Genomic DNA, 22,864 nt, shown 5'->3' on the forward strand with positions numbered 1-22,864 from the left:
ATAGCCCAATTTTGTGTCAGTGGTACGTGGCAAAAACCCTGAGCCCGATACGGGAACAAATGCCTGATGTTCTCTTTTATCATTATATGGATGACATTCTTATTTCTGCAGAAACCGTGGGTCATATGGAGGAAGCAGTGCAGGCTGTCTGCCAAGCTGTTACCTCAGCAGGCCTCACCATTGCTTCTGAAAAGGTTCAAAAGACATCTCCCTGGAAATATTTGGGCTGGTGAATAAGCATGCATTCTATTTCTGCACAACCCTTGCAAATCTCAACTGAAATCAAAACTTTACATGATGCACAGAAGTTGCTAGGAACAATAAATTGGGTCCGTCCCTTGCTTGGAATTTCAAATGCAGATTTAGAGCCATTGTTTGCCCTCCTGGGAGGAGAGCCTAACCTCTTATCACCCAGACACTTAAACAAAGAAGCACAAATTGCGCTTCAAAAAGTAGCTGATGCTATCTCTCAAAAGCAATCAGCTAGGTGAGCTCCAGAGTTGCCTTTGTGGCTAATTATTCTAAATCCCAACAAACAGCCTTATGCATTAATATTTCAGTGGGACTCAGAAAAACCAGATCCTCTTCTAATTATCGAATGGGTCTTTTTGCCTAACAATATGCCCAAGACTATTTCCATGCAAGATGAACTTATGGCCATGCTGATTGTCAAGGCTCGGCAAAAACTGACCTCTTTGGCTGGGAAAGATTTTGATATTATCTATCTACCTCTCACAATGTTTTATTTGAATTGGTTGCTACAAATGTCTGAAAAATTGCAAATTGCTTTAACAAATTACCCAGGGCAGATATCTATCCATCCGCCTAAACACAAATTATTAAGTTCGTCTTTTAATTTAATCCCCAAGCCAAAGAGAAGTGAGACTCCCTTGCAAGCTATGACAATATTCACAGATGGGTCTGAGAAAACCCGTAAATCAGTGATTGTATGGAGGGACCCTGAAACTGGAACTTGGCAATCTGATATTGCTGTGGTTGAAGGGTCTCCACAAATAGTAGAATTAGCTGCTGTTGTCAGAGTGTTTCAGAAATTCAGCACACCTTTTAATCTGATTACTGATTCCGCATATGTTTCAGGTATTGTACAGAGAGCAGAGAATTCTGTTTTAAAAAATGTTAAAAATGACATTCCTTTTTCCTGGTTAAAACTGCTAGTCTCTCTGTTAGACCAGAGGACAGCTCCTTACTTTGTGATGCATATCAGGTCACATTCCAATCTTCCGGGTTTTCTCACTGAAGGTAATGCCCAAGCAGACTTGTTAACCTTATCAGTGCAGCATGTTTTGCCTAACAAAATAGAGCAAGCTAAACTGAGTCACTCCTTTTTTCACCAAAATTCTGGGGCTTTGGTAAGACTTTTTAAATTAACTCCAGCACAAGCCTCTAATATCATTTCTATATGCCCTGACTGTCAGCGTTGCACACTTCCTAATGTGAACACGGGTCAACCCAAGAGGTCTACAGAGCCTACAAATTTGGCAGACAGATGTGACACACATTCCTGAATTCAGCCGCTTTAAATTTGTGGATGCTTCTATTGATACCTTTTCAGGTGCTCTGTTTGCCTCAGCTCACACGGGAGAGACAGGGAAAGACACCTGCTGTCATTTCGCTGCTGCCTTTGCCACCTTAGGAATTCTGCAACAGATTAAGACAGATAATGGACCCGCATACATTTCCTGTAGAGTTGCAAACTTCTTCTCCTTATGGGGTATCACCCACAAAAGGGGCATAGCTCACTCACCCATAGGACAATCAATTATAGAACGAGCCCATTGCTCTCTCAAACGTCTTCTGTTACAACAAAAAGGGGGAGCCAAGGATACTCCTGCGGAAAGATTATGCAAAGCCTTGTATGTCTTTAATTTCTTGAATTGTTCAATGACAGACTTAAATCCCCCTATGACTAGGCATTTTACATCATCCACATCGCTTTCCTGCAAAGAGAAACCACCAGTACTAATCCGTGACCCAGAATCTGGTAAAATCCTTGGCCCTTACCCTTTGATCACCTGGGGAAGGGGCTATGCTTGTATCTCCTCAGAAAAAGGACCCCGCTGGATTCCGGCAAAAAACGTGAAGCCGTTCCGAGAACCTCTACCGACAGCTGACGGAGGCCAAGACGCCACCGCCACTGAGCCCCCGAGAGAGGAGGAGGAGGAGGAACCCCACTCAGACTGCAGTTGATTATGAATCTTTCTGATCACTCAGAATCTATCCATAAAAGCATTCAGCAGCTAAAAGATAGTGTATTTAAATTAAAGGTAGAATCTGGATCTTGGCTAGATAACTTGTTTAGTGGCTGGGGTTTGACACCCTGGCTAAAAGATTTTCTTAGGATAGGAATGCATGTAATGATTTTAATAATAATTGTATTAGTTATGATACCTTGCTTGCTTCAATGTGTGCAGAGATTAGTTAATAAAGCCATCAAGGGGGTATTCTTGGTTAATACAGAAGGGGGAGATCTGGGAATACACAAGACAGAGAGTCAAACAGACTTGATTAGCATATCTGGTTTGATAACCAAGATGCCATGGCAGGAACAAACAGAACTGTGAAAATTACAGGAGATGGGATTACACCTGCTTACGGGAAGAGAGAAGATTCAATCAACTTCTGCAAGCAAAGAGTTGTTGTAAAATGCATGAGTTTTCTGTGTGATTTTTAACCTGATTATTGTAGTAGAAATGATTAACCTGTCTGAAATAGTATATAAGCTTTTGGAAAACCTGAGTAAAATCGAATTCTGATCACCGAATCAGTCTTCCCGTCTCTCATCAATCGCCAATACCTCAGCTCAGCAGCAATGGAACTGAGGAGTTCAACTGAACCATTCAGTGGTGCAATAACACCTCAGAGCTTTTCAACTTAACCAGGCTCCAGCTCCACAGGACTTCACTTAGAACTGAACTCAAACCCAGCATCCCAGAAAAGGACTCCTAAAGGAGTGACCATCTCTGCAGAGGAACTTTCCCTCCAGGCAGAACTGAGTGACAAGTGGAAAGGACTCCAGACTCCAGGAGAGCAGCCCCTCTCCCACATCCCAGCCAGGACAGGCACAGCTGCACCCAGTGTTTGCCATTCAGACAAAAACAATCTTCCCAAGGCTGGGAAAATGAAAAACAAAACCAGCAGGAGATGAGGCAGCAGCCCTGGCAGGGAGCAGCCAGTGTTTGTGCTAAGCCCCAGCAGAGCTGGGCCCAGCTGCAGCTCCTCAAGGCCGAGGCCTCAGCAGCATTTCTCCCGTCCCGGTGGGGCTGAGCGAGGGGAGGCGAGGGCCCTGCAGCCCCACGAGGCAGGAGATGCCAGCTGAGCACAGCCCCTCCACGCTGGCACCCCGTGCCAGCCCAGGGCTCCTCATCCTCCAGAGCCCCCGCAGCTGGCGGGCACTGACAGCCACAGCAGAGGGGTCTCTGTGTGCCACGCAGCCCCCTGGGCTCAGGCACTCCCTGTCCTTCCAGAAAGATCTCCCAGCGCTCTCCGTGCCCCTCAGGAACACCGAGGGCAGGGTCAACGCCAGAGGCTCCACGGGGACGTGCCAGGGCTCTGCCAGCTGCCAAAGCACCCCCAGCTCCCTGCCAGGCTGGAACTGGGTGTCACTTGGCACAGCAGGGCTGTCCCCAGGCTGCTGAGGGGCCCTGATGTCCCAGCATCTGCCAGGGGCTCCGTGCTGACTCCCCAGGGCCCTCCAGGCTGGCAAAGAGCTGTCCTGTCATCCATGGTCACACAGGGGCCACTGTCCGTGCACCCCAGTGCTGTCCGTGCTCCGAGGAACACTGAGCTCCCCAGCAATCCCAGGGGCTCCACGGGGACACCCCAGGGCTCTCCAATGTCTTTGAGCACACTGAGCTCAGAGGCTGCAAGAGGATGAGCATCGTGACATCAGTTCTGTCTCTAAGCTACTGATATTTACAGGGAAAGGGATTGTCTGGAAGGCAGCCTTGTCCAGGGCACTTCAGCAGCTCATCTGTGAAATCTTTGGGTCACTTTTAGGTCAGCTCTTTCATTCCGGGGCAGCAGCCATAAGGAGATGCAGAAGAAGTCAAATCTAAAAGATCACACTGTGCCCCTCTCAATACAACTGAGAGCTTTGTAAATGGGACATTTTCCTACTGCCTTGACCCCATTCCAAGGCAAAGCAGCCAGCCCAAAGCATCCTGCCCCGACCTTCCAGGGGTCTCCAGACTGCTCCAGGGCAGGGACAGTAAAGGCACGGTCAGGGCTTCCATCCTTATGTAACAGAATTTCTTAGAGAACATGAACATGAGGTATTTTGGAATGAGATCTGAGCTATCCCAAAATGGGGGCCAGGTTCAGGCCTGTGTGGAAGTAAATAAGCCTGTGGTGCCGTTAAAATTTAGATTAAGGTGGGTTTATGCATTAGACAGGATAGTTATAGTGAAATTATGGTAGCTACCTTAAATTGAGATTGTTTGCATTCCTTTTTATGCTGAATACCAATTAGAAAACACCTGTAACTGTAAATTATCTGTATTTAACCGGCCATTTCAGGAATAAGAGAACGTATCATTTCACCATAGTGGTTGTGCTCTGCGTTGCTCAGCCCAGCTTCCATGTAATTAATGGGGACCCTGTCTCCATCCTTACACCCTGGGTGGTTACAGGTTTCCTAAGATGCCTGAGCTCACCTGCGCCCGCAGGGCTCCCATGGGAACATCCCAGAGCTGTGTGGGGATGATGAAGAGCCGCTGTTCTCAGAGGCTCTCACAGCCCTTCAGTGGGCACATCCCAGGTGACTTTAGTGAGCTACGGCACTGCTGTGTCACAGCCCCTCACTGGGATTCCAGGAGCACATCCTGTAATAAACGGGGAGCTTGACTCAGCCAAGATATCAAGCAACAATAAATTTATTAATTCATTAGTTCAAATGATAAAGTGTGAGCAAAGCAGCGCGGCACTGGGTACAGTGGATGGGGTCTCCCCTCCAGCTGCACACCCACTGTTAATTCTTGCTGGGATTTATTGAGATGTTCATAAGCATTTCTCAGCACGTTTTATTTTTGTGATTTCCTCCTAGTTTCTATTTGTGACGTCGGATTTCTACACCTTAGGGCTGAAAATTTCACAATCCCAGCAGTCTCTGTGTGATGGCGATGGAAGAGACAGGACTGATTGCTTGGATGCAAAAAATCAGTTTATTGATCACAAAGCTTTAGTATCTTTACCTTTTCAGCTGTAACTCAAAATAGCTGCTTGCTTAAGGAGTAATAACTATAGCAACCACATCTTATGTTTCTTGATAACGTGAAATGTGGGGTTGTGTTTCATGTCAGGTAGATAAAGGTGGCCTGTGCAATTGAATGTGGCCATGGGACAGTTATAAAAACCAGCTTTAATAAACAGCCACAAGAGACATAGAAAGAAGCTTTTGAATAAAAGTTTTGCTTGTTTATAGATGAATAATGTAAGCTTTAAAGATTTCACAATATAAGTTTTAGGGGGTTTAGTTAATATGAGTTTTATAGGCCTTTACCATACAGGATAGAAGAATGTGGAAGTATTATGATTATTTTCTTTTGAAAATAAAATTATGATAAGCTTTAAGCTGCATTGTAATAAGAGGTTTTGAACTAGAGCTTTAGAAAATACAGAAGGATTTGTTATCACCTAAACAAAGGAGGGAAGCAAGTTTATCCCAGGCTACAATCCTGGAAAGGGAAACTGGACATCATCACCATTTATTTACAATGCTGGAAAAAGCAGCTGGACATCGCCGTCACAGGTGTATGACTGAGAAGGGAAGATGAACATGACCATGACTGATTCACAACCTTGGGGTATAGAAACTCGACATCACAAATAAGAACTGATCAGAATGGAGTACAGAAATAAGACTTATTTTCAAACCTAAAGTATAGAAATCCGACTTCACAAACAGAAACTAGGAAAAAACCACAAAAATAAAACGTGCTGAGAAATGCTTATGAACCTGCTCAATAAATCCCAGCAAGAATTAACAGTGGGTGTGCAGCTGGAGGGGAGACCCCATCCACTGTACCCAGCGCCGCGCTGCTTTGCTCACACATTTTTTCATTTGAACTAATAAATTAATAAATTGATTGTTGCTTGATGTACTGGCTGAGTTAAGCTCCCCGTTTCTTACAAGGCGCTGTCGGATTTTTTTTTTTTTTAAGCTATTTTTGTTTTCCCTGCCGCCCCCACGGCAGCCCCGCCGCTCTCCCGCCGAGCCGCCTCCCCTCGCCCCGCCCCGCCGCCCCCCGCAGCCCCACACGCGGCCCGGCTGAGGGGATCGCGGCCCGGCGGCACCGCCCGGCCCGCAGCCACCGGCCCGGCCGAGCTCCCCCGCCCGCCGCCGCAGCGCAGGGCCCGGCGCCCTCGGCCGCCTTTCGGTTTCGGTTCCGCGCTGTGAGAGGAGGTAATTTTGCTTTTCTTTGCTGGTTTATTTTTCGGCGCGGCTACGAGCAGGAGCCGTAGAGCGGGGCTGCGGTAGCTGTTCGTTTCCCTTTCCCAGCCCGCTCTCCACGCCGCTTTTTCCTGGCGATTTCTCTTTTTCCCCGCTGTTTTCCCCTCGCTGCCCGCGCCGCCTTTCGGGGCCGGCCCGCGCTCCGCGCTGAGGGCGGGCGGTGGCGCGGGGCACCACGGGAAGGGCTTTTCCCGCCGCCCGGGCCGGGAGAGGAGGAGGCGGCGCGGGGGCAGCGAGCGCGTCGGGCGAGCGGGGCAGCGGCGCACGGCTGAGGCCGGGCACGGGCTGCGGGTGGCGGCGGGCGGTGCGTGGTGTCTCTTCGCGAGGGAGATTCCTGCGTGGGTCGCCTGGAGTCTTGTCGCTGTTCCGTGGCGTTTTTCTGACGCCTCTCCCGCTTCTTCGACCCGCGGCGGGGGCGAGCGGGAGCGCAGCGGGGCGAGGGAGTGAAGCAGAAATGAAGGCGGGAGGCGAGGCAGGGGCAGGGCGGGTTTAGAGAGCCGGTTCCCGGGTTTAGAGATCTCACCTTGCTGCCTGTCCGTGGATGGGACGGGGAAGGGAGAGAGGGGACAGTAATTGTGGCGGCTCCTAAAGGCTCGCTCCTTCCCTCCGCGGGCGCCGTGCGGCGTGGTGAGGCGCAGGGGAGGGACAGTGGCGGCGGTGAGGGTGACTGAGAGGGGAGGAAGGTTAAAGAGCCTTGGGATGTCACCATGGCATACCTGTGACTGTTCCTGACCTCTCTTTAGCAACCCAGAGCCTTCTAGGATGTGACCATGGAGTGCCTGTCACTGCCAGTGACCTCCTGGCTGCTTAGAAGCCCCAGAGAGCTCTGCGAGGTCACCGTGGAAGCCCTGTGAGTGCAGGTGAGCTCAGGGTTCTTTAGAAACCTGTGTCCCTCTGGGATGAGAGGATGGAAGCCTTGGGAGGGCCTTTGACCTGACTGCCCTTCAGCAGTTCAGAGAAACCTGGGATGTCACCATGGAGCTGTTGTCAGTGCCGGTGACATCCGAGTTCTTTGGCAGCCTAGAGACAGATGGGATGTCAGCACAGAGCTGCTGTCATTGCCTGTGACCTCACTGTTCTTTAGGAGCACAGGGGCTGCAGGCATGTCACTATGGAAGCCCTCAGAGTGGCAGTGACAAAGTGGTTCTTTAGCAGCCTGGAGAGCCCTGGGATGTCCCTCTGGGGTCCCTGTAACAGCGTGTGACCTCATGGTTCTTTTGCAGCCTTCGACACCTTTGGAGAATATCGCTGTAGATCCTGTGAGTGCCTGTGACATTGCAGCTTTTTAACAGCATGGAGACTTCTAGGATGTCACCGTGGAACCCCTGTGAGTGCCAGTGACCTCACGGCTGCTTAGCAGCCTGGAGACACTTGTGATGCTGCCGTTGAGACCCTGTGACAGTCTGTGAGGTCAGTGTGGTTTGGCAAAGGGGAGACTCCTGGGATGTTCCCATGGAACCCCTGGGATTGCCCATGCCCTCAGTGTTCCTTAGGAGCTTGGAGACCTCTGGGATGTGACCCCAGAACCTCAGTGAGTGCCTGTGCCAAATGGGCTCCTTAACATGTAGAGACATCTCTGTTGTCCTCATGGACGCTGGTGACTGCCTGGGACCTCGCAAGTCTTTGGAAGATGAAGGAGCTGTGGCGTGTCACCATGGAGTCACTGTGCCTGTTTGTGATCTCTGTGCTTCTGAGCAGGCTGGAGACAACTGTGATGTCACCAGGGACTGGAGTGGGGGTGTGGTGGTTGAGGGAGGTGAGGGTGAGGGGAGGAACGTGTGGCAGGACTCGCTGGGAGCCGCTCAGGCACTGAGTGGGCAGGGATGGCACCAGAACCTTGGCCTGGGAAACGCTCTCTCTGTAGTGTGTAATGCAGGCATTGCTAATGGTGTCATTCTTGAAGTGTGCTATTCCTCGGCCTTGGGATACAAGGTGTTTCCAGTTTTAAAATTCTTTGTTTCTCCAGTCACACGGTTTTTGATATTTAAATTTTGGGGTTGGCCTTTCTCATTCAGAAAATTCCTCCCTTGCTGGTACTTGTAAAGTGACTGTTGGCCTAGTAATCCATATTGACAGGATTTGCTTTTTGTCTCCTCCAGCTCTTATCCATAACTTGGCATACTTAGCTTCTACACCACTCTTTCTTAAGAACTCTTTGATTATCCCATCCAAAGGTTTTGCTGGTCTGTGCAATCTCCTAGCTTGAATGCCAGGGATGAGTCCCACCAATCTAATCAATGCTAAGCCTCTGTGCTTAGTGCTAGAGTAAAATAAGGTGTCCCAAGGGTCCCCCTCTGGCCAGGTCTGGTCACAAGAAGCAGGTCTGCTCTCTGCTGGGATTGGAGGCCACCTCACCCAACTGGAGCAGGGGACCAGCTGTACCCCGTGTCCCCAGCATGCCAAGCCTGGTCACGGAAGGCCAGGTCTATGCACTGGGGTCTCAGACGTGGTCTGCCTGCCGCTGGCATGGGAAGCCTTCCCTCCTCTACTCTGGAGGCCAGGTCTGCTCACCAAAATGATCAGAGTAGTGGTATTTTACCGACGGCTGGGACACCAGCAGGGGGTCATCCCACACTGTTGAGAGTGCACCAGGCTTGACACGGTCTGCTTTCCTTGCTGATTCTGCCAAGGCCCTGCCCTTGGCTGTGGTTTCACTGGATAGTGGGTAGGGACTGTGGGAATCTCATTCATTCATTCATTGATTCATTCATGCCACTAATTAGATGATGAGGCATTTGGCAATTTATTGAACATATATTTTCATCTATGTTCGTTTTCTGGGCTAAGTATAGGTGGCCCATCCACCTTGGTCCAAATCAGTAGAATTTAGTCTCTAATGTGGGTGAAATGCAACGCTACATCCTTGGAAGAAATCTGTCGTTCCCACTGTCCTTATGTACAATCCAGCTTTTAACTTTCCTTCTTTGTTTTTAGTTTGCATAAACAATAATGACTCTACACATCTGAGCCAGCCTTGCTTGATATGAACAGTATCAACTGAGGTAAAGAGCGCTCTGGAGGCCAGGGCTGGGGCAGTTTCCCCCTGCCTTGTGTTGGAGAGACCTACGAGCTCATTGTTTCTGTAGAACTACTTGGCCCGCACTTGGCTTTTATATCTGAGCTGATGTCATATGGTATGGAATATTCTTTTGGCTAATTTGGGTCAGCTGGCCTGGTTGTGTCCCCTCCCAGGATCTTGCCCACTCCCATGGCCTTTGATGTGGAGAGGAATGTCAGAGGGACAGTGCTGCTTGGTAGTAGTCAAAACACTGGTCTGTTATCTATACCCGTCCAGCTACCAATGCAAAGCACAGCACTGTAAAGAGTATGAACTTTACCTTGGTCAGACCCAGTACAATCTCCACCCCTTATTCCATACCATTTGTGTCATGCTGGGATCCCATATAGTCTATATACTCTCATTACTAGAATCCTTAAGCCTTCTCTAGACCAATCATACTTTTTATTAACTACTATCGCCTGTCCTTTCACATCCCTCTGGGTGGTCTCCATTCCAGCAGGAGGTGGGGTCATGTCATGGGTTGACGCTGGACCAAATGCCAGTGCACCCATGAGTGTATATTTTACCCAATGAGTGACTGTGAGATGCGACCAAGAACAGAGCAGAGCAGGCCTAGAACTTGAAACAGAAAAAGACTTTATTAAACTACATAACAGAAAATAGAAAAAGAAAACCCAGCCACCTAAAAGCAGAGATGAAAACCCCCCAGAACACTTCTTCTCCTCTGCCCAATTTCCATCCCATGCGTGCTCACACAGTTGACACCAGCACATTACCCTCATCTACTTGCTTAAACCTTCTACGACCCTGGGTTCCCATCACAATCATCATCCCTTAAAAAAACAAACAATCTTCATTCCATCCAGGGAGAGAGGAGTCTCTCTCGCACCACAGACCCCCCACAGGAAACACAGGTCCACCATCCCGTGTTCCCATGTCACCCATGGCACCGCCCGGGGGCAGTCTGCCAGGGCTACACCCTCCTTTCCTTGTCCAGCGCTATCATCGCCGTCCATGGACCAAAACCGCAACAGGGCTCTTTTAAGGATGTTTGGCCACGTACCAAAAACTAGCCATCTTCTCATATTGGGACAGAGGTCCCCCCCATTTTCCACTGGGGCCGAGGATTTCCAAGAACAGGCCACAACATCTCTGGTTTTGAGCCAAAAAAGCATCCACCCAAACACAGTCTTATTTATAACCAGGAGGGTCCAGGGTCCATCTATGGCTAACATTACGCAGGAAAAGTCCAGCCCAAAGGGCCACTCCTCTTCACTCTGGCAATCGAAGGGGGTTCTTTTCATCTCCCGTTACCATCTCGGTCCCAGGCTGTCCTCTCTCTTCTAAAACCCCCAGCCATGAGAATTAATGTCTGGAAACAGTTCTCCTCTGCCTTAGAAAGAGTTAAAAGCTTCTGTCTCCCAGCAAGGCCACAGGCTCAGGCACTGGCAGGCTCCGGCAGCTCCCACACACAGCTCGGCACCTTCTCCCTTGGGGGGTGGGGGGAAGACGGGACAGGACAGGGGGACGGAGGGACGGAAAGCACCTCCAAAGTTCTCCACCCCTCCATCCTGGATGGAGCTGGCTAAGGTCCAGTCCCATTCTCTCTTTTCCCACCCCCTGGGGCCGAGGCCTACCTCAGCCAGGCCTACCTGGCTCCCCTCCCCCGCCCAGCCTGGGCAGGGGAGAGGAGGATGCTCCTCTGCTCAAAGCAGAGCCAGGAAAGAGGAAGTCCGTCTGGGAGGCCTTGCTTTTAACCCCTTGTGTCCTCAGAGGCGTGTCCAGCCTCTCAGTGGCCACCGAAGGTGTCAACATCCAAACCTGGCCACTGATTGGTTTGACCTCAGCTTCCTGAAAAAAACCTCATTTCCCCTCAAACCAGGACAGGTCAGGACAGGAGAAATAGTACACTTGATGATTGGGCACTGGCATCATCCCTTTTCATCAGTGCCTTTTTCTTGCTCCTTGCCAAAATTCATTCTTTGTCAGTTCATGTCCCTCCTGCTACTTTACCTCCTGCAACATACAACTTACACTATAACTTATTCTTACCTCAAGGTTAAATCTCTTTGAAGTACACACCGGGTCTCCCCATCCTCTGGAATCACCCACCAAGCACACCCATAAAACACATTAAAATTCTATGTTTCTTTTCCGGGTTAAGTAAAGGTGGCCCGTCCACCTGGTCAAATTCAAATTTACAGCCTAAATATGGGCAAGACGCAGTATGATCGGACGAACCCCTCCCTCCCAAAACCAATTCCAACTGTCCAGTTACACCACGCAGGGAAGGGGCCTTAATTTATTTTATGGTACAGATACACGAGCTTTACTAGTGAAGATGTGCACGATATCAACGGAAGAGAGGAGCGCTCTGGATGCTAGGGCCCAGGCTATCCTCCCTAGCCTCGCTTTAGAGGGACGCAGGGCCAACAGCAACTCAGAGTTCTTCTCAAACCACTTTCCCCGCGCTCCCAAGGGAAAGCCTACAAACTGGATGGCTGTCACGTTTGTAAGGTCCCGAATTTGAGGTAGAAGGTGTTGGTATTTCTTAGCCTTCTCGGCAGCAGCCTCTCTCAAGAATGAGTTGCTGTGCTCATATCTGACTGTCACATCCACCACCAGTGTCTTCCCCCCTTTTACGAAGATCAAATCTGGCTTATACAATTTGTTTTGTTCATCCCTCAAGTGTGGTTTCTCAAACACTGTCCAATCCTCCCTCTTAGCTTCTCTACTAAGAGTTTCACAGATGGAGTTGTGGTGTTTAATCCTGGCATTCTGAGTTATTGGACAGTTTCCAATGACATGGGCAGTTGTTTCATACTCAGTGCCACAGTGTCTATAGGATCTAATGCAGACATCTTGCCTACCCCTAGCCAGGAACTCTCGTGTCGGGTAGACGTTAGCTCTTAATTGCAGCGCCATTATTAACTTCCTATGAGGGATGCCACGGTACTGTACCAGCCATCGATTATTGATGTTATCATTCTCAAAGTTTGCAATACCGTGTCCCTGGACAACCAGCTGTATCCACCTTTTAAACTCCACCTTCCTCCAATCACAAGGTTTCGGAGAGTGGAATCGGGAGCGGGGGGCCTCCCACTCTGACAAGGCCTCATCTCCTACTACCGTTCCTTCTTTCTCAGGGATAGGCTCCCAGATCGGTGGGATGGACTCTCTTGTCCCACTGGCTCGCAACCACAATTTTTCAAAAGTCCTTCCGAGATGTTCACCTTTCAGAAACGGGACCAGAGCCACATCCGAAGAGTGAGCCAGTTTGTACAATCTTTGCGCCTGGATGTTCGGAATCAGTGCCGCCAACTTGATGAGGCCTAGCCCTCCATCTTTAAACCTCGGATACAAGATGGCATCACATGTACTAGGTGGGAGGTGAAGCCACTCCTTGACCGCCCTCCTGATCATCAGGTCAAGGGATTTGAGGAGCCCAGATCTTACTTCAGTATGGTCAGCTAGATACATCAGTCTTGGGATGGTATAGGTCCTGAGTAGATCCACCTTCTGAAGAGGTTTGAGTGGTGCATCACCAATCCGATGGAGCCATTCCTCAAGTTTCTTGGATAGGCCCAAATTGGCGAAGCCTACCCAGGGGTCTATCTGGACACCTAGGTGTCCTGGTTTGGGACAACTCCCTCCCCCACCACCGGGTTTGGGAGGAATTTCCTCAGAGGAAAAGTGGAAAAAACTTGTTTATTAAGAAACAACAAAAAAACCACCCCCCAACACAAGAAAAACAGTCTGAGATGACAACAAATGTTTTCACCAGTCCAAGAGAGGGTGAGCAGTCTCTGCTGGGGAGGGTGCCAAAGCTTCTTTCAGGTGCAGACTTCCGGGGGGTTTTCCCTTGACGTTCCTGAATCAGGGCCCGAAGCAGGTCCGATGTCTTCAGGGAAGGGGAGGAAGGAAGGAAGGGGAAAAAACAAAAGCAGAAAAATGGCAAAAAGCAAGCAAAAAAGCAGAAAGCAAGAGAGCAAAGCAGCCTAAAGCTAGCAGCAAGCAAGCCAAAAGCAAGCAGCCGGGGGAGGGGCTCAGCTATAGACAAAACAAACTGAGAACATGGGAACAGAAACACACAATTTGGGGTACAAAGCATGAAAATGTCCTGTCACCCCAGGACATTCCACCCCTTATCCCATATCGTGAACATGTTACTGAATACAATGAAAAAACTTTCTTCTCACTTGCTCAAACCTTCCACACTTACACATTTCCTTCCATCTTACTTGCTCAGACCTTTGATACTTTCACGTTTCCTTCTGTCTCATATCTGTATGATCTAACGTACGGACAATGGTGGTAACGCTCAGCAAACAATGATATCATCCCACAATCAGATCTCCTTGAGGTACACAACGGGTTGTCCCATCTTTCTGCATTATCCACCAGGTATAACCTGGTCCTTGAGCAAAGACAATCCCACGAATGGGTTTGCCTGTACTCAAGGCAGGATTAATCCATACTGTCTTCCCCAACAAACCTCTGACATGGGCCACTGGGACTTTATCTCCATCTACTATATTAAGGGGCTCAGACTGGGCAGGACCTGCTCGGTTGGTGGAACCTCAAGTGTTAACTAACCAGGTGGCTCTTGCTAAATGCTGCTCCCAGTTCTTGAAAGACCCCCCACCCAGTGCTTTCAAAGTGGTTTTTAACAATCCATTGTACCTCTCCACTTTACCTGCAGCTGGTGCATGGTAGGGGATGTGGTACACCCACTCGATGCCATGTTCCCTAGCCCAGTTGTTAATAAGATTATTTTTAAAATGAGTCCCATTGTCTGACTCAATCCTCTCAGGACTACCATGCCTCCAAAGGACCTGCTTTTCAAGGCCCAGGATGGTGTTGCGGGCTGTAGCATGAGACACGGGGTAGGTTTCCAACCATCCCGTAGTGGCTTCTACCATGGTTAGTACGTGGTGTTTGCCTTGGCAGGTTTGAGGCAGAGTGATGTAATCAATCTGCTAGGCCTCCCCATACTTGTACTTGGACCACCGCCCCCATACCAGAGGGGCTTCACCCGCTTAGCCTGTTTAATGGTAGCACACGTCTCACAGTCATGAATAACCTGAGAAATGCTATCCATGGTTAAATCCACCCCTCGGTCTCGTGCCCACTTATAGGTGGCATCTCTACCCTGGTGGCCTGAGGCATCATGGGCCCATCGTGCTAGGAACAGCTCTCCTTTGTGCTCCCAGTCAAGATCTATCTTCAACTCCCCTATCTTTGCAGCCTGATCTACCTGCTGATTGTTCTGCTGCTCCTCATTAGCTCTGCCTCTAAGGACATGGGCATCTACATGGCGAACCTTCACAGGTAGTTTCTCTAACCGGGTAGCGATGTCTTTCCATTCTTCAGCAGCCCAAATTGGTTTTCCTCTGTGCTGCCAGTTCACCTCCTTCCATATCTTCAGCCATCCCCACAGAGCATTGGCTACCATCCAGGAATCAGTATAAAGGTAAAGTTTTGGCCACTTCTCTGCTTCAGCAATGTCCAGGGCCAACTGAACGGCTTTGAGTTCCACGAGTTGACTCGATCCACCTTCTCCTTCGATAGCTTGTGCAACTTGTCGTGTGGGGCTCCACACGGCTGCTTTCCACTTCCGGTTCATCCCCACAAGGCGACAGGAACCATCAGTAAAAAGAGCGTAGCGTGTGTCTTCTGCCGGCAGTTGGTTATATGGTGGAGCTTCTTCAGCACGGGTCACTTGCTCTTCTCCCTCTTCACCAGTGAGACTGAAACTTTCACCCTCAGGCCAATTTGTAATTACCTCCAAAATCCCAGGACGATTTCGTTTCCCAATTTGGGCGTGCTGTGTAATGAGGGCAATCCACTTGCTCCATGTAGCATTGGTGGCATGGTGGGTGGAGGGAACCTTTCCTCTAAACATCCACCCCAGCACGGGTAGTCGAGGTTCCAGGAAGAGTTGTACCTCGGTACCAATCACTTCTGAAGCGGCTTGGACTCCTTCATACGCAGCCAAGATTTCTTTCTCTGTTGGGGTGTAGTTGGCTTCAGACCCTCTGTAGCTCCGACTCCAGAATCCCAGTGATCGGCCTCGGGTCTCACCAGGCACCTTCTGCCAAAGGCTCCAGGACAGGCCATGGTTCCCAGCTGCAGAGTAGAGCACGTTCTTCACCTCTGGTCCTGTCCTGACTGGGCCAAGGGCTACCGCATGAGTGATCTCCTGCTTGATCTGGGCAAAGGCTTGTTGCTGTTCATGGCCCCAGTGGAAATTGTTCTTCTTACGGGTAACCAAGTAAAGAGGGCTCACAATCTGACTGTACTGAGGGATATGCATCCTCCAGAAACCTATAGCACCTAAGAAAGCTTGTGTTTCCTTCTTGTTGGTCGGTGGGGACATAGCTGTGATTTTGTTGATGACATCAGTAGGAATCTGGCGCCGTCCATCTTGCCACTTCACTCGCAGGAACTGGATCTCCCAAGCAGGTCCCTTAACTTTACTTTTCTTAATGGCAAAGCCAGCTTCCAGGAGAATTTGGATGATTTTCTCTCCTTTCTCAAACAATTCTGCTGCTGTGTTTCCCCACACAATGATATTATCAATGTATTGTAAATGTTCTGGAGCCTCACCCTTTTCTAGCGTAGTCTGGATCAGTCCATGACAGATGGTAGGACTGTGCTTCCACCCCTGGGGCAGTCGGTTCCAGGTGTACTGCACACCCCTCCAGGTGAAAGCAAACTGAGGCCTGCATTCTGCAGCCAGAGGAATGGAGAAAAACGCATTAGCGATGTCGATTGTGGCATACCACTTCGCTGCCTTGGACTCCAGCTCATACTGGAGTTCCAGCATGTCTGGCACAGCGGCACTCAGCGGTGGAGTCACTTCATTCAAAGCACGGTAATCCACGGTCAATCTCCATTCTCCTTCAGATTTACGCACAGGCCAGATGGGACTGTTGAAGGGTGAGTGGGTTTTGCTGACCACCCCTTGGCTCTCCAGCTCTCGGATCATCTTGTGGATGGGGATCACAGCATCTCGATTCGTTCGATACTGCCGGCGATGCACTATCGAGGTGGCAACAGGTACTCGTTGCTCTTCTACCTTCAGGAGTCCTACTGCAGATGGGTTCTCTGACAGTCTAGGCAAGGTGTTCAATTTCTTAATGCCCTCTGCCTCCACGGCAGCTATTCCAAAAGCCCATCTGAACCCCTTAGGGTCTTTGTAATAGCCATTCCTGAGATAGTCTATGCCCAGAATACTCGGAGCCTCTGGGCCAGTCACAATCGGATGTTCCTGCCACTCCTTCCCAGTCAGGCTCACCTTGGCTTCCAACAGGGTCAATTCTTGTGATCCCCCCGTCACACCGGCAATGGAAATAGGTTCTGTTCCCTCATGTTCTGATGGCATTAGGGTACACTGAGAACCGGTATCAACCAAAGCTTTATATTTCTGTGGCTCTGATGTGCCAGGCCATAGAACCCATACTGTCCAAAAGACTCGGTTTTCCCTAACCTCTACCTGGCTAGAGGCAGGGCCCCTCTAAGCCTGGTTATCCTTCTTTCCTGAGACATATGTCTTGGAGGTTCCTTCAAGGGGATCGGACAAGTCATCGTCATCATTATGCCTGGCAGTTCGAGTACGGGCAACTGGAGCTGCTTCCCTTTTCTTACCTTCCTTCAATTCATGCACCCGTTGTGCCAGAGCAGCAGTAGGCTTCCCATCCCATCTCCTCATGTTTTCTCCAGACTCACGTAGGAAGAACCACAACTCAGCTCGTGGGTTGTACCTTCTCTCCCCAACAGAGGAACGTCTGCGTTGGATACTAGGGCCTCTAATTTGTACAGCTGAGATTTGGAGGAGGTCCTCCTTAATCTCTTCCTTGAGTTTCTTACGACTTTCCTCTATTTTGTCTTCTAATTTCTGCAGTCGTGTTTCCACAGCTGCAATTCTGGCATGAGTTGGGCCATGTACAGCATCCGCATATGCCCGAAGCTTCTTTGCCATATCGAGCACAGTCTCACATACCTCATCCCGCTTCATTATTGCTAGAGCAGAAGCACATTCAGGTGGCCCAAGTTGCACAAGTTTCCTCCACATTACAGGTGTACATGGTATGAAGTCCTGATTCCTAGTTGTTATGTCATTTGAAAAAATTATCTCTACCACTGCCATCTTCCTCAGGCATTGGATCCCCTGTTCTATGGTCTTCCACCGTGTCTGCTGAATATAGAGGTCATCTGCACACAGGTATCTTTGTGCTACGCTGTCCAGGATCCATTCCCAGAGGCTGTGAGGGCGAGCCCCCCTCATCATGGTTTGGACAGGATCATGTGACAGGGATCCTAAATGCCTCGCTTCAGTGCCATCCAAAATTGTAGCCTCGCCTGCAGCATCCCAAAGGTGGACTAGCCAACTAATTATAGATACATCGGGCTGTCGCCTATAATCCTTCCTAAGGCCTCGAAGGTCCTTCAGGGAGGAGGAATCGATATTGGCTTTGGAATCTGTGCCACTTGGTGTGGTCTCTGATGTTGGTGATGGTCCTTCTCTTGGATCATCATCATCCTCCACCCTTCGGTCAGTCTTGCTTTTGCACTTTCCACCTCTTGTATTAGCAGCAACAGCCATTGGTTGAGGCTTACTCTCTGGTTTAACGACTGGCCTGGAGCCTGGGATGTCTGCTGCAGCCCTGAGTGACTGGGACAGTAACTAATTTATCTCCCTGTTCCCTTTCCTCTATCTGCTGCCCTACAGTGTTTAGCAGGGTGCGATAAGCATGTGCCAGGGCTCAGCTCACTGCAATGATCCTTTTCTCCTTAGTGTTACCATGGCACGTCTCTTTCAGATACTTTGCCACCTCAGCTGGGTTCTGAATTTGTTCAGATGGAAAGTCCCAGACTATAGGATCAAAAAATTCCTTCAAAATTCGGCCCATATCCTCCCATTTCCCACACCACTCAGGATTCCTCACCCTTGGTTTTACTCCTAAATCAGGAGTCTCACCAGCCCCTCTAGAAATCTCAGCCTTCATCTTATATAAACTGCAGACAGTATAAAGAAAGCTTACTAAATTAAATGCCAGAAAGATGGTGTCCTTGGCAGTCAGGGGGAACCGAACATTTTCTAATAGAGATGTAAACAATTCAGAGAAGAAGGAAAGCAAAGGCTGAAAAGCCTCCTCCCCTGCTTCTCCCCTAACAAACTGAGTACACAGCCACAACCACAAACTATACATTCCTGGAACTGATAACAACATTTTTATAAACCTCTTGCAAATCATCACAACCAAGCCCAGCCTGATGAATATTCTGGTTAGCGCCCCACGGTTACAAAAGCTATGCATCAGGGACAATATCGGAGCTAGTGCTGGATAAGAAAATAAACCTAGGGACCACAAAGGTATTAAAACTTCAAAGAACCCTAATGACCAGAAATACAGGCAGGCTTTCACTCCAAATGACATTATAACTTCAAAAAGAGACATACCAATATGCCCACAAAACAATTGAGACCAAAATATTATTAGAATAAAGTTTTTTCCACTTTGCATGGTTAACTTCCCCGTACAGGCCACCAAAAATAATTGTCCTGGTTTAGGACAAATTAGGGGAAAAATCTCCAAAGGAGCTCCTTAAAGGAAACAAACCTCCACAACTCCTCCCCGCCCCTGACACCGGGTTAGGGAAAAATTTCCTCGGAGGAAAAGTGGAAAAAACTTGTTTATTAAGAAACCACAAAAAACACTCCCCAACACAAGAAAAACAGCCCAAGATGACAACAAACGTTTTCACCAGTCCAAGAGAGGCCGAATGGCTTGGGCAGTCTGCTGGGGAGGGTGCCAAAGCTTCTCTTAGATGCAAACTCCGGGGGAGTCCTTTGACATTCCCGAATCAAGGTCCGAAGCAGGTCCAATGTCTTCAGGGAGGGGAGGAAGGAAAGAAGGGGAAAAACAGAAATAGAAAAATAGCAAAAAGCAAGCAAAAAGCAAGAGAGCAAAGCCAGCAAAGCGAGCCTAAAGCTAGCAGTAAGTAAGCCACAGCAAGCAGCCGGGGGAGGGGTGCGGCTATAGACAAAACAAACTGAGAGCACGGGAATAGAAAAAACCACGATTGGGATACAAAGCATGAAAATGCCCTGTCACCCCAGGACAGTTTCCAAGGTTGTTTATTCTTTCATTATCTCTCAGTTCTTTCCCAGCTCTGCAAGGCGTCCCCAACAGAGCGGGACACGCGGCCGATGGGGGCGGATCAGAGGGTCCCAGACCTTATGTGCAGTCCCTTGACCCAACCACCATCCAAAACGTACTTTTTATGTACAAAATTTTACCAATACCTACTCCCTATGTTAACATGTCATTTCTACTCTAAATCAATCCTTGAAATCCAACTCAGTAGAAGATGGGGGACGAGAGCAAGAACAAGGAGGACAGGGGCCACTCCCCAATTCCTCTATCTTGTCTCTTCAGACCCATATACTAAAAATCCTAGCTTCTACATTTAAATTCTATGATAAACTAGCTACTACCTATTTTGAATTCTTTCAGCTTGTGATTCTTCATACAATGTGACTATTTACTCCCATGGCCAGGGATCAAGAGCAGTGTCCTGCAGGGCTCTGTGTGAGGCTGGCTGACCCCCTTGTACAGATCCCAGATCCCCCTGTCCAGTCTCCAAACCCTTCAGAGCAGCCAGAGGGATGTCCTGAACTCTGACATCTTCCCCTCCTGTTTGCACTAAAAACACTTCTCTGGCAACTCTTCTCATGGCCCACCGTATGCCTTGAAGCAAGCACGACACAAACATCAGAAGAATCACAAGCCGTAACAAAAAATATATCAAAACTTTCAAAAGTTCCCTCCACCATGATGAAAAATGAAACCAATTGAACAACCCATCCAGCCATGATCCAGTGATCTCTCCAAGTTTGTTAACACTTTCCTGCAATTGCCTTATGTTCTCATGGATATTTTTTGAATGGTCTGACAAATTCATACAGCACATTCCCTCAAATTCCTCACACCCGTGTCCATGTGTCAGGAATAGATAATCCATTGCTGCTCTGTTTTGGAGAGTTGTTTGTCTCACACTGTCAGTGTCAGTTAACATCTCACTCAGTGCGAGAGAGATGGATCGGACGTTTTTGCTCAAGCAACAGCCCATCGGATCCAATCGTTTCAAGGCTGCTGCTGCTGCATGTGGTGAAAATATAGCTACCGAAACTCTTTGAGCCTTTTTCCAGGTGTGAACATTGCCATCACAATTTGGATCATATTGTTTGATGGCTCTTTTTCCTCTATATTTTTTCTCTCTCAACAATGTCATGTTGGGTGTTAACAATGAAAGTCTCCCCATGCTGCATGGACCACCTGTCACCTGTGCAGGGATCGCGGGCCAAATCCTGTCCCCACAAATTAAAAAGATCCCTTTTGGCAACTGTGCTGGACCATCATGGCTGAATGGTTTGTTCCGCACCTTGGTGTAATTGCACCAAGAGGATGCATTCTTATACATTATTTGATTCGGTGTGACATTTATTGCTTTGTTTTCTGTCACCCCAAAAGGACCGAATTTTACACAAAATCCCATTCTGACCGATCCAAGAATTTCCAGTTCCTGAGGTTCAAAGGGGGCCTAAGGAAGGGATTCCACCCAAGCATCCCATTCACCTTCTGTTGGGATCGGCCATTCATTCACTGGCGAGCCCACTAAACATGTTGAGAAGGGTTTCTTTGGCTTTGAGTGTGTCAAACAGATGGTGTCCAACCCTGACGCATTGGCCAGAGTTTCCCAGACATTTTCTCTTGGTTGCATCATTGGCAGATCTGCCACATTGCCTAAGGCAATCGGTGAGAGAATGAGGCACAGGAATAACACCTGATCAAACTCCATATTTAAAAACCTCATTCCTCCTAGGAATTTTTGAGATCCAACACCACCCAAGTCCCAAAAGAACCCCGAGTCCCAAAGTCTTTTGCACACCAGGCGAGGAGATGTTCACAGTCTTGGCACCAGCTCACGTCTGCGTACTTGCTTTTCCGTTCCCGGAGCTTGCTTCTCTGTTTCCAGGACTCGCATCTGGTTGCTTCTGGACCCGATAGGGTTTCACGTGTCTTGCCGACATCCACTTTGGTCCAGCTCCTGTGGAGACACAAGCATAACCCTTGCCCCAAGTTATTAATTTGAACGGACCTTCAATTTTTCCTGACTCTGGGTTTTTGACCAGGACCAGAGGATTCTCTTTCAATTTCACCTGAGAGCTTTTTGAAAAGTGTCTAATGATTGGTGGAGTGGGCTCTGTAAAAGAGCCGTTCAGGAAATTCAACACACATAAAGCTTTGTTCAGACGCATGTCAGGTGTTGCGTCCCCCTCCCCCATTTTTGTTTGTCCAAAAGGGACTTCGATGTATGATGTGTTCTTTCAATGATTGCCTGACCTGTTGGAGAATGTGTGATGGACACCCCATCTTTTCAAAAATTTGTCAAGCACCTTTCCTGTATATGTTGGACCATTGTCTGTTTTAATTTCCTGCGGTACACCTAGTGATGCAAATGCTTGTAAAAAATGTCTGCATGTGTGTTGTGCTGTTTCACCTGCGTGCAGAGATGCAAAAATTGCGCCTGAAAATGTGTCAACTGAAACATGAATATTTTTAAGTTTTCCAAAAGATGGGTATTTTGTTACATCAGTCTGCCACAACTGCAGACTCTGCAATCCTCTTGGATTGACTGCTCCCATGGATGTGGGGGGTTGCACAAGCTGACAATCCGGAAAAGCACTTATGGTTTCCTTCGTGTCATTTTTAGAGATGTGAAAGTTTTCAGTGTTTGTGCATTCTGATGAAAAAATGCATGACTCAGCTTTGCCTGTTCAAAGATATTTGGCAGAGTCTTTGAAATGGGCACTGTCAGTTCGTCTGCGTGTGCATTCCCTTCTCCTAAAAATCCTGGAAGGGAGGAGTGTGCCCTGATATGTGAAACAAAATATTCATGTTTCCTTTCCTGCAACAGTGACCTCATGCAAAGTAAGAATGTGTATAAATCTCATTGTCGACTGTCACGGTGCCGCTTGAGACCTCTGCGTCTCTGCACCTCGGACTAGCCCAGACACCGTGTACAGTGACGGAAGATCAGCCAGCGAGCAACGCAGGCTGGGCTGATTCTTGTAGGGGGTTCTTGGTTTCCGAGAGAATCTTCTCAGCAGCGATGGATAAAGTGACGCAGACAGAGACAGGGAGGGAGGAGACCGTTGAGGTAGTGACAGGATTTATTGCACCTGGTCACTGACTCCCAATTCTGGCGGGAGAACTCAGCGACCCGGGATTTTATCCGGATAGGAGAAAGGGAGTGGTGAAGTTACAGCAACCAATGGAAAGTGTCTTCGGGGCAGTTACATA

This window comes from Prinia subflava, chromosome 26, assembly GCF_021018805.1.
Source record: "Prinia subflava isolate CZ2003 ecotype Zambia chromosome 26, Cam_Psub_1.2, whole genome shotgun sequence".
NCBI lineage: Eukaryota > Metazoa > Chordata > Aves > Passeriformes > Cisticolidae > Prinia > Prinia subflava.